This window comes from Sminthopsis crassicaudata, chromosome 3, assembly GCF_048593235.1.
Source record: "Sminthopsis crassicaudata isolate SCR6 chromosome 3, ASM4859323v1, whole genome shotgun sequence".
NCBI classification, from domain to species: Eukaryota; Metazoa; Chordata; class Mammalia; order Dasyuromorphia; family Dasyuridae; genus Sminthopsis; species Sminthopsis crassicaudata.
The window spans coordinates 590,560,098-590,574,565 of NC_133619.1; positions in this window are offsets into that span (position 1 = coordinate 590,560,098).

Below are 14,468 nucleotides of genomic sequence, written 5' to 3' on the forward strand. Positions count from 1 at the left end.
ATTTCTGGGAAGATAGAGTTCCAGCACTACCTGTTCTCTTCTTTGTCTTCAAACTTGGACCAACCTCATTGTATATCTGTAGCACCATACTAAGAGAGAAAGAGAGACAAATACAAAGACAGGAGAGATAGAAACAGAGACATACAGACAGACAGAGCTATTAATAGGACTAATTCCAAGTGTATGCCATAATCTGAACATTATGCTTGTTTTGTCCAATTTTTGTCCAATTGTTTTTTCCTTTGTGGATTACTGAATCAATCTCTTGAATATCTGTGTATAACATTAAAAAATAGTTTGAGACTTAATGAAGTACAATACAATCTACAAAGAGGATTGTCTGGAATAGAGCTGTCAAACTTACCCAGGCAAAACTCCAAAGCACAGTCCAAACAAGATTAAAATGTAATTTTTTGTGGTTTTCTAAGTAAATATATTTTTGGTTAAGGATCTGTTTCTATTTGAATTTGATCCCACTGTTCTGGTATGAGTAACTCAGATTTAGGAAAGTTAGGTGGCGTTGTGAACCTGGCTTCAGGAAGATTAATATTTGTGAATTCAATTCCAGACTGAGGCCCTTGCTAGTTGTTTGATCCTGGGCTTTTTCCTACTTGCCTCAATTTCCTCATATGTGAAATGAGCTGGAGAAGGAAATGGCAAACTACTCTAGTATTTTTGCCAAGAAAACCTCCAAAGGGGACATGGAGAACCCTGAAGGGATTAGGACATGATTGAAAAACCATTGAACAAGAACAACCACTGCTCTGGAAGACCTCACTATTTATAGATATAGGGAAGCTGTGGGTTTGGGAAACATTGAAACTCCATCTAGAAGGAGAATCTAACACAAATGAGCTTTGAGCCACCATTACATAGAAAATCCTTTCTCCATTTGGACTCTGCCTGTGATATTCTCTATGACAGTGATAAATAATTTTGACAAGCAGAGGACATCTCCCTGATTTATGCTTCGCTTGAGATTGCTAATCAGAGAATCATTGAACAAAATTATTTCAGTGGTTACATCTATCAAGAAATTTAGTATAATCTTAACATTTGTATGACAGACACCTTGTTTGAGGAGAGGCTATGGGGTAGAGTTTTGTTCTACTATGGTCAAATGCTTTTTTATAATCAACATCTTTGTATTTGTTACATCTTTTAGCCAGTTGTGAGAGGGTGAATACATGCTCCACTAAAGACAGTTGTCTGAAAAAGGCTGATTGTTCCCAGGTCACATTCTCATCAAGGATACCCTCTAGACATGCATAAATTATTCTCAAAAAGATTTTCATGGAGAATAGTACTGATGTTTTCATGGCCATTTTTATTTTTTTGCTAAAAAACAGAAAAAAATATGTCTGTGATTTTTTTCCTTCCATTCTTTGATTATCTTCCCCTCTTTGTGATATCTTGAAATTCTATCCCTTAATGTGTTGAAAACTGACCTGAAGCTCAGATATATTCTGAGTGTTAATCAGATCATGCTATCCTTCCTGATTCCATCTCTTGAGTCACTTCCACTTCTTCATACAGAGCACTAGATGTGGAAATGATGGTTTCACTGTTGTTGATAATAAAGATAGATCACTTACAGAAAATGGCAAGTCTGTTCCATCTTCTTGTTGTCCTCATTTCAGTTTCATTTGCTTCATGAAAGTAGAACAAGAGTCAGCAAACCATGGCCTCTGGGCAAACCAGGGATTCTAGGAAACAGAGATAAAAAGAGGGTGTTCCTGAAAAGAGGGAAAGTCTCTCTGATTTTATATGTATATGTATGTATCTAATAGTCACTCAGTCAACCAGCTTTTACTAAGTGCCAGGCACTGTTCTAAGAACTGGGAATACAACAAAAGGCAAAAGACAATCCCTCCCCTCAAAGCACTCACAATGTAAAGGAGACAATATGCAATCACTATATATGGACAAGATACAGAGAAGTCAATTTGGGCTGTTGTTTTATCTTTCTTTCTCAAAGAGGACCATGACATTAGGGAGAAGGTGCTATGACATATACGTGAGATGGATTTAAATGGGGGAAAGCTGTGCAATAACCACCTGCCTCACTTTCCCCTTCAGAGCCATCTGGGGCTAATGGTCCCGAAGGAAAGCATTAGCATTCAGGAAGAACAACAAAGCCCTTTTCTAGAAGATTGAATTTTATCTGGGATTTAAGGGGTGGGGGGGGGGAAAAGGAAGCAGAGATAAAGAAAGAGAGAATTCCAGGCATGAGGAACAGTGAGTGAAAATGCTGAGTGAAGAGATGGAATGGCTTTTTGGTTTCCTTATTCCAGGAAAAGCAAAGCAAAGTATGGAAAGATTAGAATCTAAATTAAGGGAATGAGATTTAAAAAAAAACAACAACAACACTAGAAAAGCAGGAGGGGTATAGGTTATGAAAGAGATTTGCAAACAAAGGATTTTTAAAATATTTTATTCTGGAGCCACTGGAGTTTATTGAATAAACTATATTATCATATCATGGAAGAATTTAGACAGCTGCTAGGAGGATAGACTGAAGAAAGGAAAAATGTGAAGTCCAGCAACAGGCTATTGCAATAATCCAGGTGTGAGATGATGATAAGATCAGAAGAGAAAAGGGGTCATATATGACATATGTTATTAAGGTAAATTGACAGAACTTGGCAACAGATTGGACCCTAGGTGGTGAGACAATATGGAGTTGAAGATGATACCTAAGTTGCAAGTCTGGATGCTGCTCTCTGTAGTAACAGGAAGTTCAGGAAAGGGAAAGTTTGGGATATGTTGAGTTTTAAACATCCCTGGGACATCCAATTTAAGACATCCAATAGGCAGTTGAAAATGTGAGTCTGGGAACTAGGAGAAAAGTTAGAGTTAGATAAAGAAATCTAAGAATCATCAGCATAGAGATGATAAATTACTAAATCTGGGGAAATCTAATGAGTTCACCAAACCAAATAGTACAGAGGGAGAAAAGGACTCAGGACAGAGCCCTGGGGGACAGTGGTTAGTGGGCACACCTAGGTGAAGATCCAGCACAGGAGAATGAGAAGGAGCTGTCAGATAGGTAGGAAGAAAACCAGGAGAAAGCAATATTTCTGGGAAAGCCTAGAATTATGGGGAAAAGTATCAAGAAGAGGGGAACTGACAGTATTAAGTGTTACAGAGAAGAGAGGAAAAGTGAGGATTGAGAAAAGAGCCATTAAATTGGGTAATTAAGAAATCTTTAATAACTTTCAATTTTCAAAATTAGTTTTTTTTTTTTTTTCCAGTTTCAGTTGAATGATAAGATCGGATCCAATCTGTAAAGTTAAAAAGGGAAGGAGAGAAAGCAAGCGGAGGCATAAATTATTGACATGTTTTCTAGGAAGTGAGCAACAAAAAAAAAAAAAAAGGAGAAATATGAGAACATAGCTAGTGGGGATGAATGGAAAAATGGAGAGGGAGGAGGTTATAAGATGAAAGAGATATGGACATGTCTATAGGAAGTAGCAAAGTAACCGACAGGCAGAGACTGAAGACAAGAGAACATGAGAACATGGCATGAACATGGCAGTTAGGTAGAACAGTGGATACAATGCCAGGCCTAGAGTCAGGAAACTCATCTTCCTGAGCTCAAATCTGTCCTCAGACACTTACTAGCTGTGTGTCCTTGGGCAAGTCACTTTACCCTGTTTGCCTCAGTTTCCTCATTTGTAAAATGAGCTAAAGAAATTGCAAAGCACTCTAGTAACTTTCCAAGAAAACCCCAAATGGGATCATAGAGTCAGACATGATTGAAAACAACTAGACAAGTTATGTAAATAGAGAGGATAAGATGCTTTGACTAAATTCACAACAAGCTCTCTGCTCACATTTTACCTTCCCATTTTGTACTAATTTATAACATTATAGTGGTTATAGACCTATCATCCTCCTTCAAAGCATTTTGCAAAAGAACTTATGCTCTAAACTTGTATTTTTCTCACCTGCCATTTCTCCATTTAGATAAAAAAGTTTTTGCTGACTCAAACTGTTTATGGACTCTTTGGGCCTCCTCAATGTAGTGACTGTTTTATAGCTATTCTCTAAGAAATGGGGCAATTGAAGTCAACATCTTTTATTACCCAGCTTGTTTAAATAAATCGAGCTGGAGCTGCTGTAAAGGAAATGCAGTCTGTTCATTTTCATCCTTTCTTCTAATCTGGTGTTGATCTTGACTTCTATTCTAATTAGCTGATGATCTGACCTGATTCAGAAATGAGTCCCCCATTTCCTGTCTATTAAGATATGGTCAGTGTTATTTTCTGTGATGTTGTTCAGTGATCATCACATCCAGCGCCTTTCATTTCTCTTTTGGCAGAAAAATTATTTATACAATTTCAAGAAAGTTTATTTAGATAGGTATACATATATATATATATATATATATATATATATATATATATATATATATATATATATATATATATATATATATATATATGTATGTATATATAGTTGTAAGATTTATGAGAGGTTAGTCTCTATCTTTTTCCTCTTGTTTTTTCATCCCAAACCATTTTCCAACCTATTTTCTCATTCTCCTCTACCTTGTCTATATTTACACTGAAGTCATCAACAGAAGGAATTAACTGTTGGATAGTGCTGCCAACTTGGCTTTCCTACCTTTACATCTTTTCACTCCTATTATCAGACTTGATGGTCCAACTATACAACTTACTAGCTGTTCCTCACACAGTGGATAGAGCACTGGATTTGAATTGGATTATCCTGAAAAAAGACATTTCACTACTGTGCCTCAGTTTTCCCATGTATTAAAAATGAATAATAATAACACCTACTTCCCAGGATAGTTGGGATCAAATGAGATATTTGTAAAGCATTTTCTAAACTTTAGATATCTCCTGTATCCTTCCCTCTGTACTGGATGTCCCTGAATGCCTAGAATCATTCCTCACCCCAGTGCTTTTTTGACAGCTCAAATTCTCCTTCAGCAGGAGGCCTTCCCAGTCCTCCTAGCTATTAATGCCTTGCCCTTTAAGGTTCCCTTCCTTCTCTTCTCTATGAGTCATGTATATAAGTATTTTTATATGTTACCTCCCCCAATAAAATGCAAACTCCCCACAGACAGGGACTTTCACTTTTGTCTTTATGGCCCAAATACTGGGACTGGCTTTTAAGAACTGACAGAATGATTGATTAATCATCAACATCTTCCTAAATTCTTATCTTCACGAAAAACAAAGATGCCTGGGGCAACCAGTGTAGCTTGCTTCTTAGTAAGATCCTCATTTTGTTTACCCTCTTTAGGAGCACTGCAAGGAGAGAAGACCAAGCACCCTGTGTTCCTTGTGGCCATATGTTGAAGCCTCTTTTCTCAATAAGAGTATACACAGAAATCATCCCACATTATCCTCTGTACCAGCCCTCTTCTCCACTGCCTGCTCTTAGGTCTCTTTAGCTATCTCCCTTCCCACCTTATCATTTGACATTAGACTAGCTAAGATAAATAGCCAATTGGGGCTGAGGATACAACATAATCTTTTAAATATTTTCTTTGGCTGGAAAAGTACAAATAATCTTCAGTTGCCTTTGCAAAAGAGTTTGAGATTAGACAGTAGGAAGAACTTCCAAAGATCAAAGGTATAGAAGTATCTTATTTGGATCCAGCTACCAGAAGAGGGCACTACAACCTTAACCATAGAAACATATACTTCCTATTTAATCTGTGGATGATAAACCTTGTCATTAGCCAAAATGTTGGGATAACAACTTACACAAATTGGATCCCTTTTATGCAAGACAAAATTGTGGAATCCTAAAACGTCAGGGTGGAAAGGACAAGAAGATCATAGATAAATGGGAACTCGGGCCATCTGGTCAAACCCTCTATTTTTACAGATCTGAAAACTGAAAACCAGAGAAACTAAGTGACTTCTTGTCTAAGGCTTCTCTAAGACACCTTATCTAAGGTCCAGAGTCATTTTTTCCCACTGCTCCTCTTTCCCTCAAAATCAGTTCTTCAAGGCTCAATCCTTAGAACTTAAAGTATCAGAACTAGTTAGAAGATTGTCAGAACTGGAAGAGAATTTAGAAGGTAGAACATTAAGAACTGGAAGGGATCTTAAGATTATTGGAACATAGAATGTTAGGAAATGAATGAGACTTTAGAAAATGGAATTTTAGAGCCACAGCAAGTCCTAGAATATACTGTAGGTTGGAACAGAGAATGTTAGAGATAGAAGAAATAATGTGTCCTGGCACCATTGCTGTTGATTGGTCTCATGTGACTAGGGCTCCTTGTTGATGAATGAAGATTCACATTCAAAAGTATGACCAAATAAATTGGGGAGATTATTCAAATGGATCCTCAATCCTTATTATACCTAATATAAAGAAAGTTAAAGACATGTCTGTGTAGATTATGGATTGTCACTGGATGGTAGTGACTGAGTTTATCAGCATCTACTTTTCCCAAGGACCAATCCAGTTCACTCACTTGAAGAGCTCAGAACATTTTGGGAGCACTGAAAGTTTGTGGTTCCCTAACCTATCATGTCCTTGACATCTATAACAATTCGATATTTAATAGCCAGGAAAGCCTCAATAAAACCATTCCAGACCAAAGAGCCTTCAATGTGAAGTTCAAAGACAGGAAGTAGGCTGGAAGAATAAACAATCAAAGAAAGAATCCTACCTTTAAAAAGCTATTAGGGTGACAGAGATGCTCAAGATACAAACAGAGAAGAGAATAACTCCAAAACATCAAACAAAAGTTTGTTGTTAGGCACAAATTTAACAAGACTCCATAAGACAACTAGGAATATCAAATCAAAACCAAATTACTTGAAAAATAAAGGAGGAAAATTTAAGGTATCTCATTACAAAAATAATTAATCTGGAAAAATTTAAGAATCATTGAAATATGTGAATACCAAGCCAAAAACACGAAAACTGCTCAGATCTCTTAGAACCAGAAGATAATGTAGTAGAACATATCTACCAGTCACCTCCTGAAAGAGACACTAAAATGAAAACTCTCAGAAACATAATAGTCAAAATCTAGAGCCTGCAGGTCAAAGATAAAATACTGCATGTAGTCAGAAAAAATCCAAATACTGAGGAGTCACAGTGAAGATTACACTCAGTTTATCAGTCATAAAGGAATGGAAGATTTGAGATATGTTATTACAGAAAGCAAAGGATATAGATTTATAGCCAAGAACAACTTGCCCAGTAAAACTGAGTATAATGCTATAGGGGGGAAAATGTATCTTTAATGAAATAGAGAACTTCTAAGCATTCCTGATGAAAAGATAAGAGCTGTATAGAAATTTTAAAGTAAAATGTAGGAATTAAAAGAACAAAAGGGTGAACAAGAACAAAATTAATTTACTGACATTCTTATATAGAGAAATAACACATTTCCTCTCAACACTATCATCATCAGGGATGATAGAATCTTATTAGATAAGGCTTTCAAGCAGTTCTGTTAAGTCTCAAAGATCTTAAGAGAAGAATATAAAAAAATGGAAAAGGACATGTTGGGAAAGTGGGGGGAGGAGATGATGAAGGAAAATAAGGGGAAATTATCTCACATGAGATCAGGTTATACAAGTAGACTTCTCTGCAAGCAAGAAGTAGAGGGAGTACTTGACTCTTGAACCTCATTCTCTACATACATACACACACACACACACACACACACACACACACACACACACACACACACACCTTGTCCTAAGCAAAATAAATTCTAACTAAGGATGTATGAAAATATTTACATTTTTGGAGGGAATGATAAGAAATAATGAGCCAATTTCAGAAAAGTCTGGAAAGACTTTGAACTTTACATGAACTGGTGCTAAATAAAGTGAACAGAAAGTGAGGGGAACATTATACTCAGAAACAACAAGATTATGTGATGATCAACTGTGATAGACCTGACTCTTTTCAACAATGAGGTGATTAAAGGCAATTCCAATAGATGTGATAGATGGAAAGTACCAAGCAGAGAGACAACTATGGAAACTGAAAGTGAATCAAAGCACAGTTGTTGCTGTTGTTTGCTTGGTTTCTTTTTCCTTTCTCATGTCTTTTTTTTTCCCCCTTTTGATCTGATTTTTCTTATGTAGCATGATGAATATGAAAACATATTTAGAAGAACTGCACATTTTAAACCTATATATCAGATTGTTTGATATCTTGGGGAGGCAGAAGTGGGGAAGAGAGGGAGAAAAATTTGGAAGGTTTTGCAAAAGTAGATATTGAGAACAATCTCTGCTTGTATTTGGAAAAATAAAATACTATTTAAAAATTTTTAAAGTGCAAGGCACGTTAGAAGCTCTCTCATCCAACAGTTAATGAAAAACTGAGATCCCCAAAAAGTCATAGGATTATAGATTTAAAACTAGAAAGGATCTTAGAGGTAATGAAATCTAATCCCTTCATTTTAGAGGTGAGATAACTGAGGTTTCAACTGAATGGATGAGTTGCTCAGGGTCCTGTAGTTAGAAAGCATCTGAGTAAGATTTGAATTCAAGTCTTCCTAACTCAATGTTGAGATGGAGATCCAAGATAGAATCCAACTTGCCTTAACCTGAACACTAGCTCACAGTTCTCATAACGTTCAGGCTGCTCTCCTTTACACCCCACAGCCCGCTCTCTAACCGTCAAGAATTTTCCTCTCCTTCCCTCTCCCAAAATCTAATTCCCAACATTTTTTTTTTTTGAGGCTGGGGTTAAGTGACTTGCCCAGGGTCACACAACTAGGAAGTGTTAAGTGTCTGAGACCAAATTTGTTCCCAACATTTTTTAAAACAAATCTTTTTTAAAAAATCTTGTTTCATTTCTCTTACCCCTTAATCTCATCTTTTCAAAGTGAAAAGATCTCAGATTTTTTTGAGCCTTTCTTCTTACCTCTGCTAGTCTAGCTTATCTCTTCCACATATCTCATGCACTGACTATTCTCTGTGCCTTCACCAGAAGCAATGGATAGAAGTTACAAGGAGGCTATATGTCAGGAGAGACTTCCTCACAAGGACAATTGTCTAAAAATGAAATGAAATGCATTGGGAGGTAAGTTCTTCAAGGATAAGAATTGTCTTTTGCCTTTCTTCCTATCTTCATCACATAGCATAATTTCTGGCACATAGTAGACACTCCATAACTGCTTACTGACTGGTAGATTGCATCTCCTCTCAGATCTTCAGGGAGAGATTAGAGGACTACATGTCAAAAATTCCTTTCCTGAATGAGTTGAACTAGATAGGTGCTAAGATCCCCTCAGATCTCAAATTTTCTGATTCTATGAAAAGCTTCCTAAGCTGCTGTATGTCAAAAAATTCTTCTGCTCATTGCCTTAGTTCCTCCTAACTTGGTTTCACTGACAAATTGTATATTCTGGTTAATTGGATTATTTAACTCAGAGTGAAGTAGAAATTCTTTTTGCTTCAATTTTTATAGAAAATATTTCTCTTAATATAAATTTTATCTTAATTGCCTTTCATAAGTACTGGCATTCAAATATATGAACAAAAACATGAAAATAAATTTGAAAAAAATGAGCATGCAAGCTGAGCCAAACAAAATCCAAAGAGACTGTCAATGATTACAAGATGAGCCTATAAATTCTAAAAGTTGACAATCAGTAATGCAACTGTATAAGACATATATATATATATTTACTTTTACCTAGTGGGATTCACATTTTGTCTTCTTGATCCCTTTGGACTTTTTACTTTGTATACAGCAAAATATAAATCTGTTGTTACTATTGTCTTTAAATAGTCATAAACAACATGATGTATAGTGGGGGGGGGGGGGGGAAATGAGTCCCCTGCCAGAAACCTTCACCTGACTGGAAGGGCTGGTCAAGAGGGCACTGAGAGAAGCTAAAGGGAATGGGATAGGGATACAAATCTTACTTTCATTACTCTCACATTTTAATAGGCAGAGATTACTAACATAAGAGGATGGTAACCAAGGAAAATAATTTTGCTCAGTAAGACCATAGTAGAGTAAGCTAACATACTTGGAAAGAAAAATGGCAAAACTGACTGCTTCATGGCTCCAGAATTAGAGGATTTGGGAGTCTTCATAGCTTCAAGATCATTTAGCATTTCAGTTGCCCTTTTCTGGTCACTCTCCATCTTATCAATGGTCCTTCTAGGATATGGTGCTGGAATAGAATGCAGTGCTCCTAATCCTGAGATTCTGAATCCAGTATCTAATATATCCCCAAACCTGGAGTTAGGAGTCCTAGGCTTCAGTCCTGGTCCTACCACTAACTTCTTATAAAAGAAAGCTAAGTCATTTTCCTTCTCTGAACTTCACTTTCTCCATCTGCAAAATAAAGAAAGGACATCAGAAAGTCTTTAATCTGGAAAATTTCTTCCAATCCTCTGTTCTATGAGGTAAATATTGATAACAGAGGTGGGGTTGGGTGTCTCAGTAGTCAGAAAGGCCTTCTGAGACAGCTGGGATTTGAACTGGACTTTGATTCATATCTCAAGTCTGATACTTGCTAATAGATCCCTTAATATTCCCAGGTCTCCTATATAAAACAAGGAGATTGACTAAATGGAAAAGGGAGGAGGAAAAAGATACAGGCCTCAAAACTGGGTGGGTGTAGGACTTAAAGGGGCCAGAAGGGCTGGGTTGTAGAAACTCCTCCTTTTATATCAACCTACATAAGTTCCAAATCCCAAAGCTTCCTGCCAGCGGCAAAGGGGCTTTCTGGGGCCTTTACCCAGCTCTTTGCCCAGGTGTTTTCCTGCTCCTGAGGCTCTGGAGACTCCACCCAGCATTTGGAAAGAACATCCAACAGTTAGTGAGAAGCAGATGGGAGGAAGGGGACGTCCCCTGGAAAGTATCATTTGACTACAAGAGATACATGGAACTAGCTCCCAGCCTTCCTGGTTGCTAAATCCATTTGTATGTGAACCAGGGATTCCCCAGAGCAAAGCTGAGTTCTCCAGAATGGCATCTGATCTTCCCTATCTTTGGCAGAGAGACAGCCTAAATTGGTAAATTCCAGTTATCACCTAATATGTCACTAGAATATAGCAGTTACTTAATAAATGTTTATTGACTGATTTTGCCTGATGTATCAGGAGAAGAGAAAGTCCTTAGTGTGACTCAGAAGTTTGACAGGATGTCAGAGGTCCAACCCATATCTAAAAAGGAATTCCTTTCAGTAGCATCTCTAAAAAGAGATCACTCAGCTTCCATTTGAAGACCCCTAAGAATGAGGAATTTACTACCAGTGCAAATAAAATTTGGAAGGAAAGAGCCCAGAGAATCTGCTACACTTCCAACAGCATTCCACTGTAAGACAGAAGAATCCCTCGAGAAATTCCTCGAGATTTCCCCGTTCCCAGATTCCTCTCCCATTCTAATCTTATCTCTTCTGAGAAGTCTTTCATAATAACCTTCCCCAATACAGTCCTGCCTCCCGGAACCTTCCATAGTATTTACAAAGTGAGCCTTTTCACTTACCTTAGTACAATTTAGTATTGTTATAATTTCTTCCACCCCAATCCCTATATTTACATTGTAAATATCCAATGTATAAGTATTTGTGAATATGTTACATTCCCATCACTGAATGTAAACTCCATGAAGGCAGGAATTTTTCACTGTTGCATTTTGTATCCCAGTGCCTACACTAAGTCCTTAAAAATGGCTTGTTGCCTGATTAGTTAACTCTTTTTCTCTATTTATCTGACTTCCCCCTCCCCCCAAGGGAAAAAAAAAAAAAAGGCTTTGAACTCTAAGGTAAGGCAAATAGCAAAGTCTCCCCATTAGGTGGAAAACAGGATCCCCTTTCCCACTTAGTAGAGACTAATTACTTAGGTGTCGAAAAGTGAGTCCATATCCATTGCCCCTGAGAGGTCCATACCCAATCAATAAAGAGGGATGGATGGATAGTCACTCCTGTCCTCTAGATTGTAACATCTTGAAATCAGGAATTGATGTTTCTGTATTTCACAGTACATATAGTAGAAGCTAGTGGGATTGGACTGAATTTAATTGAATATGGTTTAGGGAAAGGTCTCTGAACAGGCAACAACTGTGAGAGAAAGGTTACCTGTAACGTGAGTGTGAGTGTGAGTGTGAGTGTGAGTGTGAGTGTGAGTGTGTGTGTGTGTGTGTGTGTGTGTGTGTGTGTGTGTGTGTACACACAGGAGAGAATCTGAATTTTACTGTCAAGCTACTCCCTGATGCAAGAAAGGAGGAACACTGATAGGATCATTTAGGCTTCAAGAGGACCTTTTATTTTTTTGTTCCTAGTCAAATACTTAGCACTGACAAAATTATCATAACCTCATCTCATAATTACTGAATTTAATCAGAAAACCTCTTCCCCCTTATGCTATTTTCCTCCTTATTGGTGCTTTTCTCCAGATTAATTTTAAGTTTTGTTAGGGAACTTAGTTCTTGTCTTTTCTTTGTTAATTGCTGAAACCCCTTCCTTGCTTAAAAAAAATATATACATATATATATATGTATATATATAGATACATATTTATGGATTTAGCTCACTTTTAGCATAAATCTTGCCCCTTGATTTGGAGAAGTCTAAACCTACAAATTTTCTTGGGACAACCCCAAACGTGACTTTGTTAGGAGATTGGCCCTTAACCCCAATATAATGGATACTCACTTGTATACAGACATGTATATATACTAAAACATTGCTGTGGAACTTTGAAAAAAATAGCCTAGACATAAAGAACAAGGTCATAAATAAATTAGAGGAACATAGGATAGTTTACCTCTCAGACTTGTGGAGGAGGAAGGAATTTGTGACCAAAGGAGAACTAGAGATCATTATTGATCATAAAATAGAAAATTTTGATTACATCAAATTAAAAATCTTTTGTACAAACAAAACTAATGCAAACAAGATTAGAAGGGAAGTAACAAATTGGGAAAACATTTTTACAGTTAAAGGTTCTGATAAAGGCCTCATCTCCAAAATATACAGAGAATTGACTTTAATTTATAAGAAATCAAGTCATTCTCCAATTGATAAATGGTGAAAGGATATGAACAGACAATTTTCAGATGATGAAATTAAAACTATTTCCACTCATATGAAAGAGTGTTCCAAATCACTACTGATCAGAGAAATGCAAATTAAGACAACTCTGAGGTATCATTACACACCTGTCAGATTGGCTAAGATGTCAGGAACAAATAACGATGAATGTTGGAGGGGATGTGGGAAAACTGGGACATTGATGCATTGTTGGTGGAGTTGTGAAAGAATACAACCATTCTGGAGAGCAATCTGGAATTATGCCCAAAAAGTTATCAAACTGTGCATACCCTTTGATCCAGCAGTGCTACTACTGGGCTTATATCCCAAGGAAATACTAAAGAAGGGAAAGGGACCTGTATGTGTCAAAATGTTTGTGGCAGCCCTTTTTGTAGTGGCTAGAAGCTGGAAGATGAATGGATGCCATCAATTGGAGAATGGTTGGGTAAATTATGGTATATGAATGTTATGGAATATTATTGCTCTGTAAGAAATGACCAACAGGAGAAATACAGAGAGGCTTGGAGAGACTTACATCAATTGATGCTGAGTGAAACGAGCAGAACCAGAAGATCATTATACACTTCAACAATGATACTGTATGAGGATGTATTCTGATGGAAGTGGATATCTTCAACACAGAGAAAATCTAATCCAGTTCCAATGGATCAATGATGGACAGAATCAGCTACATCCAGAGAAGAATGTTTGCATTTTTGGTTTTTCTTCCCAGGTTATTTTTACCTTCTGAATCCAATTCTTCCTGTGCAACAACAACAACAACAAAAATTCGGTTCTGCACATATATATTGTACCTAGGATATACTATAACATATTTAATATGTATGGGAATGCCTGCCATCTAGGGAAGGGGGTGGAGGGAAGGAGGGGAAAAATACGGAACAGAAGGGAGTACAAGGGATAATGTTGTAAAAAATTACCTATGCATATGTACTGTCAAAAAATGTTACAATTATGAAATTAATAAAAAAAAAGAAAAAGTAGCCTAGATATTGCATAGGTTATCATATTTGATTAATCTTCATTAACTACTCTGTGAGCTACAATTATTACCCTCCTTTTGACAGATGAGAAAACGGTCTTTAGAAAATGACGTGATTCGTGCTCAAAGTAAGTAAACCCAGCTTTTCCCATTAACCCTAGCTGCTTGACTACTTGGGGAGTATATCAAGTGTCTCTGTACCTGCACGGCAGGGCTTGTGCAGCTCTTTAGGACAAACTCAGAGCAAGAACGAATGTAGAGATTATCTAATCCAATCCCTTCGTTTTACAAATCTGGGAACTGCAGAAAACAGAAGCCCCAGAGGGGCTCGCCCTAGATTTTGAACCCGGGTCTCTGAACTCAGGAGCCTGTGCTCATTTTCTATTATACAATCCTGTTTCTTCATCCCCACTCCCACAGGCCTGAAAAATGAATGGACGTAGAAGGGACACCAGG